Here is an 11,888-nt window from a genome sequence, read left to right as displayed (position 1 = left end):
GGCGGCCCCGCGCCGCTGCCCCAGGTGCTCCCCCGCCTGCATCCCCCCGCCTTCCTCCCCGAGTAATGCGCCTCCCGCCCCAGCTGGGCAGCTTGTCCCAGCTACAGACCCAATCCCTCCTTTCCCCACGCCCTTTCCCTCCCCCGTCTCCCAACCCCAACAGACTTACCAGCTGGAGTCAGCTGTGTCAGCTGCCTGTTCAGTCTATGGCCAAATTGCCAAATCTTTTCTGAATCTTTTCTGAATTGATTCAGAGCTTTTAACTGGTCTCCCGATTTGATTCAGATTCAGAGATTCGGTCCCCAAATTGGGCCGAATCTCCTCTGAATCAAATCAACTACTGAAGCGTCGCACAGTCCTAGTAATTATGGCCCTCATCTGACAGAATTAGTTGGCTACAGGATACAGCTATACAGTGTTAAATTATTTCTACATTCATCCCAGAGATGGTTGGAATTTGATGGTGTGCAAAGTGATTTTTTTATATAGTCAGATCCAAACTCGTCCTCATGCAAACAAATTTCCTGTTATGTAAACTAGCACATCATAAGCTGGGAAAACACCAGATTAGTAAAAGAGATGCACTGGGCAAAGAAGAGAATCAGCATGGTCAGGGAATGAAAACTGTCAGAAGCCAAACACCAACTCTTCCTTGGACCTTACAAATGTTGCAAATTTTGCTGGGATGCCTAGGTAATGAATGAGGTAATTTACTGAAAGTTTCTTCCCATTCATCTCTGTTCATTCTGGACCCCTGATGTTTTCTGCCTCTGGTAGCAGCTCCAGTTTTCCCAATCAAAGTCTGCTCCATGGTATTCAGCTCAGCCTTGGGTAGTACTCCAGAGAGGAAAGGAGTCAGCAAAAAAAAATGCAAAACAGCAGGGAAGGGAAACAAAGAAAAAGGAAGAAATACAGCCAAGAAATTAAAACTGAGATAGAGGTAAAAAAGAGAGGTGGCAGGAACCCTGATAGAATATAACAAGGGGTCAGAGAAGCAACCTTCTGCCAATTCCTCCCAAGAGATACTGAGGACCACATTGAGAAGAACAGGTACAAAACCTTTGAAGTACAGTCTGTGGAGTCAGGGCTATATGTAGTTTGCAAAACATCCTGCGAGAAAAGCTCTGTGAGTCAGATTTTCAAAGCTAGATAATAATCTTTCATTTATTATCTAATTTCTAAGAAGTAGAGGAAGGCACCTCTGTGCCTAGTGTGTGAATGTTGTTAACACAATGTGCTACCTGGGCAATTCCATCCACATCTGAAAAGATGCATCAGAGACTTGTCATTCAACTATCTGAATGCTATACTACTATACTATTGCACATATAATTACAGTATTTGTGCACATAAATTAAGCATGTAATTGTGCATGTATAATTTAAACAATAAGATCTATGTAAATGTGAAAACATTATGTGGGTCAAGTATAAAAATGTTGGTTCTATTAGCAGTTTAGAAATAGGATGGCACAGGGATTGGTGGCCCAATTTTCAAAAGTGAGCTGACCACGGTCTTCTATCACTGAAGTTAATGGAACGTAGAACATCTTTGGAGACTGGCTCACTCTAGGGCAAATGAACATATTCCATGACTGTATTTTAAAGAAGTCATTGAGTATATTATTGGTTTGAGCTGGATGCAAGCTGTAGGAGGAAAGCTTGAAGAAAATAGGTATGTTTATTTTGGAGAACAGGATATTAAAAGGAAATGTAATAGCAGTTTCAAATATTTGAAAGGCTGCCATGAACAAGATGGAGGAACATTGTTTTTCCCTCCACTGAAGGCAGGACAACAGGCAATGGCTTTAAACTATGCTAAAGCAGATTTAGATTAAATATCAGAAATAAACTTCTTACCTATAAAAACAAAAGGACAATGCTGTTTAGGGAAGTTATGGAATTTTCTTCGTTAGATATTTTCAAGAAACCGGACAGGTTTCTCTCTGGGATGATTTAGGTATAATGAATCTTGCATCTGTGTCTATGAAGAGCGTTGGACTAGATGAACCATTAGATCCTTTATAACCTTAGGTTCATAGATTCAAAGATTGTAAGGCTGGAAGGGACCTTGGAAGACCACTGGGTCCAGCCCCCTGCAGCAAGCAGAAAAGATAATTGGGGTTCAGGTGTCCCCAGCAAGGTGACTGTCTAGTCTCCTCTTGAAGATTTCCAGGGTAGGTGATTATACCACCTCTGGAGGGAGCTTATTCCACTGTCTGGACAAAGGCTACGAAGAAGTTTTTTCTAATATGGAGCCTAAATTGGTCTTCCTTGAGATTCTATAATATTTCTCCTATATTTTGAAATTTGACATCAGCTTTATTAGCATGGAAACAAGAACCTAACTGGGAACCTTGACTTCTCTGAGAAATGTTCAGGAAATCAAACACGTTAGAGACATCTCAGGTGGATAAAAATCAACTATTTTTTTAAAAATCAAAAACATTGGATTTTTAAATTTAAATCAGATTTTTTATTTAATCAATTTTTTTGTTACGATGCTTTTTTAAAATAAAACAAACCTATGTAAAGATAGTTTTAATTTAAGATATGTTAGAGTTTAAAGATATCATGGAATAGGGGTTATAACTTCTAATTATATACTATTTGAGACAATATATTTATGTAACCTTTTTAGAAATTTTTATAAATGGATCACAACAGGCCATGGACTGTATTAGGGGTCCAATCTTATGGGGTTCCCAGAGGCTCCTCTATAGATTAGTAAAGATTCAACCCAATGGGACTCAGTGCTCAGTCAAGAAGATCCCATTAAGCATCTCTGTGATGCTTAGTTTCAGTTCTCAAAGTGTGGATTTGTGTCTCCAGAGATAACATCCTTGTTAACAGCAGTATATGAAGATGAGAGATAACAGACTTCATTACCTACCCATCAGCCCTATTGTCTCGCTGCAAGTTTGTGTACGCAGTCAAGACATTACCTTTCTCTAAAAATACAAAGTTTCAAGAAGTTAAATGACTAAAGGATTGTTGAGGGTGGAGTAGATCTGGGCAAGAAGGAGGAGTCTGAAGATAAATGCAAGGAGGAAGAGGCAGTAGAAACAAAAGAGAAATATTTTCAGCAGAATATTCCAGAAGCCTTAAAGGGATACGTTTCTGAGTATAGCCTCTCCATTGATTTGAGATCTAGTGAGCACATGGTACAGTAGAAGGGAAAACCTATCCTGGCAGCAGGCTGGCCAGGCTGTAAAAGAAACCGTTTGGGAATATTTTAATGAAGGTTATATCAAACAACAAGAATGCACTTTTTATAGAAAACAATGATTAAATCACTAATCAAAATTTAAATCATGATTTAAGTCACGATTTAAATTGATTTGATTTAAATCAAGTCCACCCTGGTTAGAGAGAATTTCTAAATTGCAAGCTGCTTATGATTCCAGCTTACTTATGATTCCAGGATTCATTATTCCTAATTCCAGTTTACTGTACTTAATGCATTAAGTAATTAGCAAGTGACAGCAAATCTTTATAAATGTCTTTATACTGAAATAAATTTGTTCATGTTGCTGAAGGCTGCACATTAAAGAACAAGCTTGTGGAAGATATTTGGCACTGTTAAATGAACTACCATTCTAAATTATCTTGAAAATCAAAGACAGTCATATAATAAAATTATGATTCAGAAATATATTATATTTGATTGCTTTGGGGCAAGTTCTTACAGGCAGTTACTCACAGACACATGCAAGGAAAGCCACATGCCCTAAGGTAGAATTTTCTCTCTCTCTCCCTACAAAGAGGTACACCCCAGCTCCTAGCAACCAAAAATATGTCCTGGCATTGTCCTTGAGCTTCAGGGCACACATCCTGACCTGACCTGAAGTAGGTCCTGTACGCACACACATCCCCTTAAAATTTATTCCTCCACTTAATTAACATACATAGCAAAATAGTACACAAGGTGGTGTGTGAACTCTGAACAAAGCAAAACCAAGCAAAAAAGAATGATTTTGTTTTTGGTAAATATATTTTCTCAAGCAAAACCTACAAAGTGATTCTTCTACTTTACTCAGCATTAGCAAGGCCACAGCTGGAGTACTGAGTCCAGTTCTGGGTGCTACACTTCAACAAGGATGTGGAAAAGCTTGAGAGAGTCTAGAGAAGAGCCACCTGTATGATCAAAGACTTGCAAGGCAACCCATATGAGAAAAGGCTGAGGGACTTGGCCCTCTTCAGCCTAAAAAAGAGAAGGCTGAGAGGGGACTTGGTAACAGCTTACCGCAACATCGGGGGAATACATCACGGGCTTGGCGAACAACTGGTCACCAGGGCACCAGAAGTAATGGCCACAAACTCCTAGAAGACCATTTCAAGCTTAACACTAGGAAAAAACTAATGATCTTGTGAGGTCCCTTCCAGCCCCTTACAATCTATGAACCTATAAACTTTTATTTAAAAATAAACCTTAGAAGACATCTTGCTCTTGCTTATTTTAGTTCCTTTGCATAGAGACAAGGGGGCATGATTGATGTGGTACCAATCACAGTACTTGGGGATAATTCTCCAAAGTGGCCTGTACCAGCTTACTGTGTCTGAGGGCATGGGAGTAGATCCAGGACCTTAACGGCTCTTTCTCCTGTCCCCCTGGATTCAGTGGAAACCATGCAGGGAATCAGGCTTCTCCTTTTGTCTTCTCCTTCATCATCATGCTTTCTTTACTACTCCCACCCCTTACTATGCCAGCCCCTTTAATTCTGAACACCCCAGAAACCAAACCAAAACAATCTCTACTAAGACAGACAGACAAACCCAGAACTAACGTGTTGTGTAAGTCTGTGATCATGTTAGTCCCTTGGGTTGTATGTTGTATCACTAGCCTTTATTGGACTTTCATCATTTTAACCACAAACTCTAGAGCAGGGGCTGTGTCTTTCCACATGTCTGCACAGCGGCAAGTACAATGAGGTTTTAATCCTGACTGGGATTTTTGAGTGCTACAGTAACAACAATGATGCATATATGGTTGTCTTGGTGCACCAAAAACAAAATCATTCCAGATCCCATGTGTTGTCCTGGGGTGAAACTTAGCCAAAAAATCTCAAACCAACAGTGAAAATTTCTGAACTGAGACTGGCCATAAAAATGCTCATCCCATTTGACATTTGCATGCTTGTGAGTCATATTTACTGTACTGTCAAAAGCAAGTTTTTACTACTGCTAGCACCACAGAGACAACTCATCAATGGAAGAGTGGGTTGCATTTTTCTCTGTTTTATGTGAGACCAATGTACTGTTTGCTAAATCCTAATCGCATAGTGTTTATTACTATAGATGGTTCAAGAGGGGTAAAGAGCTTTGTTTGTTTGATTTTCAGATTTCTGGCAGTGATGACTGAAAATTGTCTTGACAAACAAACTGAATGAATAATAAAAATAATAAATATAGAACAGAATGTGATTCTTATCCAGTCACTTTTCTGGATTACATTTTTTTAAATTACACTTTTAAAGAGAGCTGCTACCTAGCACTGAGTCTGTTCCACCAAGTGAAAATGTAATATCTGTATTTAAAACTCAGATGTATAATAAGAAAATGAGGCATGTGAAGTTGGATGACAGTAGTAGACAAGGGAAAAGAAAGCAAACAAGGATGAGAGAAAGGAATAAAAGAAAAGGACTTACGGAGAAATGTTAAGGCATAAAGGCAACATCATTATGGGAGAAAAAAACACAGAATTATAGAAATCCGAGATGAACAAGACATATTATATCATCAAAGATACTAAGGTGTATAAGCTAAAGATCATATCTATAGATGTCTGTACAATGCACAAAGCTTTGATCCTGACTGGACACACACAAATCATCATCCCCTTCCATTTCCCAGAAAGCGCAGAATACAGGTTTCCCTTGATTTATGCGGTAGATGTGTTCCCAGAGAACAGCGCATAAATCGAATTTGTATAAAGTGAACCCCATTTACAATGAAAGAGATAGGGATGTGTTCCCACAGCAGTGAGGGAGGGAGGGAGTGAGGCTGGGGCTAGGGAAGAGGCAGAGAGAGGTGCATGGCGCAGTCCAGTGGCTGCAAGCATGCGGCATCTGCCCCACACAGTGCTGCAGCAGGGGCAGCACCGAGCTCTTCACGGCACTTGGGTTGGGCGGTAGCCCCACTCATCACACTGCTCTGCTTCTCCCCACTCACTGCAGCCCCTGCTGCAGCAGTCCCAGGAGCGTCCAACACCAGCTGCCTGCAGCCACTGGGCTGCATCGTGCCCCAAACTCCCCGGCGCGGTGCAGCCCAACAGCTGCAAGCAGGTGGCATCTGCCACTCCCAGGGCTGCAACAGGGGCGGGCAGCAGCCTGCAGCGGGATGAGAGCAGGATGGTGCTGGCAGCCACTGCAGGCTGGGGCCAGTGGCGGTACTAGGCTCTTCCTGGTGCTTAGCAGCGGTGCTGGGAGGGCAGGTTGTGGGGGTCTACAGTGAATTTTGAGGTGGCAGCAGCCTCCCTCCCATTGTTGTAGCCCACCCTAAGTGCCAGGAAGAGCCTGGTGCCACCGCCAGCCCCAGCCTGCAGTGGCTACCAGCCCCAGCCTGCTCTCGTTCTGCTGCAGGTGGCTGCCCGCCCCTGCTCCAGCTCTGGGAATGGCGGACGCCGCCTGCTTTCAGCCGCTGGGCTACGCTGCACCGGGAGGTTCGGAGCACGGTGTCCCAGGGAAAGCGGGGCCCTGTGAGGTTCAGGACATGGTGTAGCCTAGCAGCTGCAAGTCACTAACATTGGCCACTCCCAGAGCAGCTGCAGCAGGGGTTCTGGTGAGTGGGGCCCCAGCCCCACGGCCCTTTCTTTTCCCCTTACCCCTCCCCTCCGCTCATGGCCCTTTGCTGTGCCCTTACAAACTCACAGATCCACTTACCTGCTTGGGGGAGAGGGGAGCATGCCTATGCCAATCACACAACAGTGAATTTACCTTGCATATAATGAATTTCAGGTATAAAAAGGGTCATCGCATAAGAGCAAATTCGCATAAATCAAATCTGTATAAATCGAGGGAAACCTGTAGTCTCCTCTGTTCTGAGTATTTTCATAGATTCATAGATGCTAGGCTCGGAAGGGACCTCAATAGATCATCGAGTCTGACCCCCTGCATAGGCAGGAAAGAGGGCTGGGTTCAGATGACCCCAGCTAGATGCCTATCTAACCTCCTCTTGAAGACCCCCAGGGTAGGGAAGAGCACCCCCTCCCCTGGGAGCCCGTTCCAGACCTTGGCCACTCTAACTGTGAAGAAGTTCTTCCTAATGTCTAGTCTAAATCTGCTCTCTGCTAGCTTGTGGCCATTATTTCTTGTAACCCCCGGGGGCGCCTTGGTGAATAAAACCTCACCAATTCCCTTCTGTGCCCCCGTGATGAACTTATAGGCAGCCACAAGGTCACCTCTCAACCTTCTCTTGCGGATGCTGAAGAGGTCCAGGTGCCCCAGTCTCTCCTCATAGGGCTTGGCCTGCAAGCCCTTAACCATACAAGTGGCCCTTCTCTGGACCCTCTCCAGGTTATCCACATCCCTCTTGAAGTGCGGCGCCCAAAACTGCACGCAGTATTCCAACTGCGGTCTGACCAGCGCCCGATAGAGGGGAAGTATCACCTCTTTGGATCTGTTCGTCATGCATCTGCTGATGCACGATAAAGTGCCATTAGCTTTTCTGATGGCTTCGTCACACTGCCAACTCATGTTCATCTTGGAGTCGACTAGGACGCCAAGATCTCTTCCTGCTTCCGTTCCACCCAGCAGGTCATTCCCTAGGCAGTAGGTATGCTGGACATTTTTCCTCCCTAGGTGCAACACTTTGCATTTCTCCTTGTTGAACTGCATTCTGTTGTTTTCTGCCCACTTGTCCAACCTATCCAGGTCTGCTTGCAGCTGTTCCCCGCGCCCCAGCGTGTCCACTTCTCCCCAGTTTTGTGTCATCCGCAAACTTGGACAGAGTACACTTCACTCCCTCGTCCAAGTCGCTGATGAAGATATTGAAGAGTATCGGTCCAAGGACCGAGCCCTGCGGGACCCCACTGCCCACACCCTTCCAGGTCGATACCGACCCATCCACCACGACTCTCTGGGTGCGACCCTCTAGCCAATTCGCCACCCACCGGACTGTGTAGTCATCCAAGTCACAGCCTCTTAACTTGTTTACCAGTATGGTGTCAGATACCATATCGAAAGCCTTCCTGAAGTCTAAGTATACGACATCAACCCCTACTCCTGCGTCCAGACGTTTTGTAACCTGGTCATAAAAAGAGACTAGATTAGTCAGGCATGGTCTACCTGCTACGAACCCGTGCTGGTTTCCCCTCAGCATAATTTGTCCTGCCGGGCTCTCGCAAATGTGAGCCTTGATAATTTTTTTGAAGACTCTGCCTTTTGTTCACTCTGAACCTAAATTATACAGGACCTAGACCTAGATGGGAGTTGTAGGGGTGTCATTCCACAATGCAATAGTTCTCTCAAATAGAAAACTTCTCCTATAGTGCAGTATTTGGAGTGCTGTTACTTTTCCTACTCTGTGTACCCATCCTGTGTACCAGGAATGTAAGTTCTTGCATGCTACCCAGACTTTCCTCTCCTTCCTCCTTCAGGGACTCATCTACATTTGTTATACCCATCTTTATAATTTTTGACAAGCTATACATTTTTACATAGCTTGACCTCTCCTAATCAAATAGTGTAGTTTTTCTCTGAATTTACTCCCCTTTTCCAAGCTCTTACTGACAGTAAGAGATCCACAAATGAACTCATTATTTTAAATACAATCTCAATGTTCCAGAAAGGCATGAATTGATATAACCAAGTGGGAAGAAAAGGGTTCCCGTATCACGTGTTTGCGTTTCTCCATGTATTCAAGTATAGGGAAGGATGATCCAGCTGCAAAGTGCCTGGAGGCTAGCTTTTAATGTGTTAATTTAAATATTTAATTATATATAAGTAGAAGCACTGTATGGTTTCTCTTCTAGGAAGTCAAATCAAATTTCATCTATAGATTCTTATATAGCAATGGTGAACATTTTATTTTTCTTCAGATTTTCTTTCAGGATTGTTACAAGTTAACCCCCATGATTTGTTCAAACTTGTGAATATAAGCTTCATGTAAAGAGTTTTTAAAGAAGTTTTAATTAGCTGTAGTGAGAAGTCCAAGTTGTGTTATCAGGCTGCTGACATTTCCCACCAGAACAATAGCTTCTGTTTCATGCAGGCTTGCAAAGCATAGCATGTCACGGTAGAATAGTCCTTGAGATAGTAGGTGTTATCAATAGGTGTGAACTCATCGGAAGTGAGTATACGCAGATTAAAGTCAGTCAAGTCTAACTTCTCTGTTCTGTGTAAGTTCTTATAGCACACTCATGACCATGTCTGAGCACGTTTTAGTACTGTACTAAGCAATGGAACCAACGTCTGTCGCATGTTATTTTTCTCACATATTTTCCCAGATGGAGGAGTACATGCACTGACTAATTTTGTTTCAGAAGTTTTTTTGCAGTGTTGCTATATATATATTCATGTTGGAAAAAACAAGATCAAACAGATGTCCCTGGCACTGGCAGCAAAAGGACAAGAATGTGTATGAACCTTAGTTCCTAGGATTCATTCTAAGGTCACACATTAGCCTCTCCAGAAACACCTCTAATTTGTATTAACCGTGTGGAGTTCTGCTGTGCCACAGGAGCAAACCTACTGACTGAGGCTTTTGTCCCAGGACTGTTGGTTAATATTTTATGGAGTACCTTGAAGATAGGGACCAAAACCTTGATTTGAAATTCTATGGGAAGCCTGCATAGAAAGCAGAGAACAAATCTGATATGCTCACAATAGCCTGTGTTGCTGAAGAGATGTATTGGTATGGGAGTGTTCTGTACTAACTGAAAATTCCTTGTGTTACTCCTCAGAAACTGACTCCTCTCTCAATGCATGGGGGAGACAGGGTTTGTACCCTCTGGACAGAAAGTTGTAAGCTCTGATTTAAGGGATCTGTAGGATGCAAAGACCTCCTCATTTAGGCCTAATGCATGCTTGTCTGTGGCAACACACAGGACAGCCCTTGGGGCAAAGTGGAAAGGACAATCCCACCCATTCTTAGAAACATTTTTCTAATGATCTAAATGTTGCCATTCTTCAGCTCATCCTGTTACTTATAGTTATATCTTCCTGTCTACAATCCCTCACTTTTATATTTAGTGCAGTCAAGCACGCTTGGGTAGCTCATGTGCTGTTTTACAGTGCATTGGAGTAGATTAAGGGACAGATTACAACAGCATTGTTGATAGAAGTGGTAAGGAGGATGCCAATTTCTGTCCCTAGTCTTTGAAATCCAAGGATTTGAAAACTGTTGATTTACCTATATATGTTATTACTTCTTAGAAGCATATTGATATTTGTTAAGGAGAATATAAAACTGTGTCAAAAATAACTGCTTAGGGCAGGAGTTTAGGAAAATATCTGTGTTCAGGAAGAGCATTTTATAAACTGCTTAATTTTAAGCACATGTTTAAGTCCCGCTGAAGTGCTTAAATGCTTTCCTTTATCACGGCTCCAGGTACTCTGACTCTTATGAAAGAGAAATCTCAATGTTTTTCACCTTGCTTAACCTGCTTGCTTCAGTAAATACGTTTTAAGCTCTACAAGGACAGGCAAAAGCTTCATGTGTTATAGTTAAGTACAGTCTGTATATTTGAAAAGGCCTCAGTCCAGAAAATTTAATATATTTTATATTCCAGGTCATGAGACCACAGGCCAAAGTGTAAGCAAATGCAGCTACATTGAATTGTGTTGCTTCTGCCAGCAGAACATTTGTACCAGAATCTATAAACCTAGTTGTAAGTTTTGTTTTCACTAATAAGATTCAAAATGAAGAATTTATTGGTAAGGAAGGTGCTGGTATAGAACCAGAAATTACATAAACCTCAGCAACTATCCGATCATATTAAAAACATGTTTTGCTGAGTAAAAACAAAAACCAATCACACTGCATGATACATTATCATTGACCAAAAGATAGTCAATCTTGCCCATAAAAGATCAAATCTATACCACATTTTTAGCTGATGCTAATCACCAACCACATTTTATTTTTTACTTTCATCTGCAACATGATGGATTTCAAATTGTGTATTGCCTCCAAATATTCCAAACTATAAAAATTAGCACCCTGGTCACAAATATGGAGCTGGACTATACCCATTGCCTGATCAGTGCCTAAAGACAGTTTTAGTATACTTGGCCCTCTTGCTTCATACAAGTGGGGCTCACTCACCTCCATGACACCATTCCTCTTTTGTACGCAGACCTTACAAGTACTTCTGTGAACAATGAAAATGTGTATAATGCTGAGGGAGGAGATTACATAAATGAGGAGAGATGTAACTCATCCCTTCTGAAGACCTCTAGAAAATCTTTGGAAAACTAGTGTAGCTAGTAGGCTCCTAGTGAAGGAGCTGTCATCTAAGATAAGTATAGTGCTAAGACAATTCCATTGCTACTACATTAATTTTTTTCTGGGATTACATGAGTTTTCATTAATTTCAATCACAGAAAAACTGCCATTTTTGTCTATGTAACTAATACAAGTACATATAAACCACAGACACTTTAAATTGCCTGTGAAATACAAGAATATATTTTTTTTTTATCAGAAGAGCCAAGAAACATTCCTGCAGCATGTGTGTGGCTGCAGGTTGATGTGACACTGAATGTGGAAGGGGAATTCTTTATCCTACCAATTCTGGAGGGGAGAAAGGGGAAAACAAATTACTTAAAATTGTCATGTTTCTGAGTGACAAAGCCAGTAGAGGAGCTTCCCTGTTGACTCAGAGAAAAAACAGCATCGAATATGTACTACTTAGGATATCTTTTCGCTTCTCTACAATTCTTTGTTAGA

At 42.1% G+C, this 11,888-nt stretch overlaps 1 long non-coding RNA gene across 3 annotated transcripts in view; it reads right to left on the bottom strand.

Moving 5' to 3' along the window:
- The window catches only part of LOC102376605, a 26,722-nt gene that overhangs the window by 11,146 nt on the left and 3,688 nt on the right, over positions 1–11,888 (bottom strand). The window lies entirely within an intron of this gene.

Source organism: Alligator sinensis, unplaced genomic scaffold (genome assembly GCF_000455745.1).
Source record: "Alligator sinensis unplaced genomic scaffold, ASM45574v1 scaffold123_1, whole genome shotgun sequence".
NCBI classification, from domain to species: domain Eukaryota; kingdom Metazoa; phylum Chordata; order Crocodylia; family Alligatoridae; genus Alligator; species Alligator sinensis.
This window is presented reverse-complemented; position numbering and strand designations above follow the sequence as displayed.